Source organism: Helianthus annuus, chromosome 4, assembly GCF_002127325.2.
Source record: "Helianthus annuus cultivar XRQ/B chromosome 4, HanXRQr2.0-SUNRISE, whole genome shotgun sequence".
In the NCBI taxonomy this organism is placed as follows: Eukaryota; Viridiplantae; Streptophyta; class Magnoliopsida; order Asterales; family Asteraceae; genus Helianthus; species Helianthus annuus.
In genome coordinates, this window is record NC_035436.2 from 155,846,293 (window position 1) to 155,849,236 (window position 2,944).

General features: G+C 43.1%; 1 non-coding gene across 1 annotated transcript; it reads left to right on the forward strand.

Moving 5' to 3' along the window:
• Positions 1-2,278: 2,278 nt before the first annotated feature.
• LOC118491990 lies at positions 2,279-2,384 on the forward strand. The gene has a single exon (XR_004892434.1). It is a non-coding gene; the product is annotated as a small nucleolar RNA R71 (small nucleolar RNA).
• The last annotated feature ends 560 nt before the right edge of the window (positions 2,385-2,944 follow it).

The window sequence follows — 2,944 nt, forward strand, 5'->3', positions numbered from 1 at the left end:
AAGTTTTTGAAAAAAAAAATTGGGGTGATTAGCGGTTCCATAGGGTTTTGTGTAAGGCTTGTAATTAGGACTTGCAAGATTCAAAGTTTTAGCATCCCCCCCACTTAAATTACACATTGTCCTTAATGTGTCCCAAAAATAAGTTTTTAGGTTGATTGAATGTGTAAAAAGGTGTGAAAAAGCAAAAATTTATGTTACTGGGCGTCTGGACACGGCCCCGTAGTGTCCGGGCACGGCCCGGTGTTCAGATTGCCAGTAAAAAGAAACAGAAGCCTGGGCATGGGGGCATGTTCAGTGAGCACGCCCTGTGTCCAGTTACCTGAACTGGGCATTTCTTGCAGATTGTGCAGCACGGGGCCGTGTTGGCTGAGCACGGCCCGTGCTGAACTTGCTGTAATGAAGAAAATTTTGTCGGATGGCCCTGTTTTTGTGCATGGGGTGCTGGTTCAAGTTTCCCTTGTTATCCTTCACCATCCCGAGTGTGTTTTATTCCTGAAAATTAAAACTAAACTAGAAAACATAAAAATTAATCTAAACTAAACTAAGGATAGTTCCACGGAATGCCTCCGTGGTGCGCCACGTTTATAATGGTCCTTGGCTAGACCCAAAGCCTGGTCATATGTTACCCAAGTGGGATGTTTTGCATCCCATGCTACACCGTCGGAGAGCATCATCCGAACTTGAGTCAATGACATTCATGTAGTTGACCAGATCTTCGTCTTTTACTCTTTTTACAACTCCAAACTTCATTTCCTCGTCCCCAATCCTTAATGTTAGTGTTCCATCATTCATATCTACCACTGCTTGGGCCGTAGCTAGGAATGGCCTCCCTAGGATGAGTGGTACTTCGGCATCTTCCTCCATATCTAGTATGACAAAGTCGGCCGGAAAGACAAATTCGCCGACTTTGACTAATAGATTTTCAGCGACACCTTGTGGATATTTGACGGATCTATCGGCGAGTTGTATGCTTATTTTTGTAGGGCTTGTTTTCCCTAGGCCGAGTCGGTTGAACATTGATGAGGGCATGAGGTTGATGCTTGCCCCGAGATCGGCTAATGCATTACGAATGGGAGATTCCCCAATCGAGCAAGGAATTGTGAAGCTTTCAAGGTCAAGCTTCTTTTGTGGGAGTTTGTTGAGTAGCAAGGCGGAGCATTCTTCGCCTAAATTAAATAATTGCAATGATTCAATTTTCCTTTTATGAGTGAGGAAGTCCCTCGTAAATTTTGAATATTTAGGCATTTGAATTAGGACTTCGATAAATGGAATATTAACATGCAATTGTTTTAGTAAATTTTCGAACTTTGCGAATTGCTCATCGGTCTTTTGACGAATTAACCGACCGGGATATGGGACCGGAGGAGTCTTAGTAGGATCTTGAATTGGTGGAGAAGCCTTCTCTTGTTGGGGCGTGGGTGTAGTTGTGGTTTGGCTAGATTGGCTTCTTTCAGTCGGCGGTAATCGAGCCTCTTCGGGACCCACAGTACGGTTTCTCAATGTTATGAGATGTACTTGCGCCTTTGGGTTGGTTTTGGTATTACTTGGTAAATCGCCTTGTGGTCTCTCGGAGAAATTTTGAGCTATTTGATTTAATTGTTTTTCAATGTTTTGTATACTAGCTTGTTGATTTCTAAGATTTGATTCCAGTTGTTGAAATTGATCCGAGTTTTTCTTTTCGGTGTCGGAGATGAGGCGAGATGCAGTATCTTCAAGCCTTTCTCGTCCACCTTGTTGTTGAGAGAAATTTTGTGACTCGATTCTTGGTTGTTGAAAGTTTGTTCGTTGGTTTAGATTTTGTTGGTTACTACTATTGTCGGGTTCTCTCCAACCATGGTTAGGGAGGTTACGCCATCCTTGGTTGTAGGTACCCGTTGGAGGACCCGACGGCCTAGGGCTATTGTCAATGTAGTTTACTGACTTTGTTTGATCATCTACTTCTTTCATACAACTCGAATTTTCATGTGGCCCACCACACCCTTCACAAGTCATGACCGAGGTCGTTTTTGTCATTTCTAGCTTTTTAATTTTCGAAGAAAGGGCCTCGATTTGGGCTTGTAAAGAAGTGTTTTCATCAACCTTATGGGCGCCCGGGGCAATAGATTTGTTGCCTCGGGGAGTGTGCCACTAAAAATTGGTTTGAGCAATTTCCTCAATTTGGTTATATATTTCATTTGGGTGACGATTACCTAAAATTCCCCCAGAGCTAGAATCAAGTGTCTGTCTTGTGTGTGGCAACAACCCATTGTAGAAAGTGGATACTTGTTGCCACACTGCAAGACCATCATGAGGACACTTTCTTAGTAGCTCCTTGAAGCTTTCCCAAGTTTCATATAAGGATTCCCATCCTCTTGTGAATATGTATTAATTTTAGTCATTAATTTAGCCGTTTTAGTAGGAGGGAAATACTTATATAGAAACTTTTGGGCTAGTTCATCCCAGGTGTTTACCGAGCCAACTGGGAGGGCATTAATCCGAAAGGTATCACTTTTGGGCTACTTATATAGAAACTTTCGGTCTTTTAGTGAAAATGGAAACATTCGAAGGCGGATGGCGTCTTTTGATACTCCATTGATCCGAAAGGTATCACATATTTCTAAAAAATTAGTAATATGTAGATGAGGATCCTCGTCCGCAAGCCCATGGAAGGTTGCGGAGTTTTGAAGCATTTGTATCAAATGTGGCCGAAGCTCGAAGTTGTTGGCTTCGACGTTCGGTGCATTGATAGCGGCATCGAGATTACCCACGGTGGGTCGTAGGTAATCCATGAGGGTATGTTGGTCCGCCATTGGAAGTGGGTCCCCCGAAACTTTCTCTTGGATTTTAGCTTTAAGTCTTTTTCTTAGAAAGCGTTCGGGTTCGTCTAGGGGTTCTTTTATGTCTTTACTAGAACTGGAGCTCATACACTACGTGGAGAGTTCAGATGTGGTGCCTGGGTTCCAAG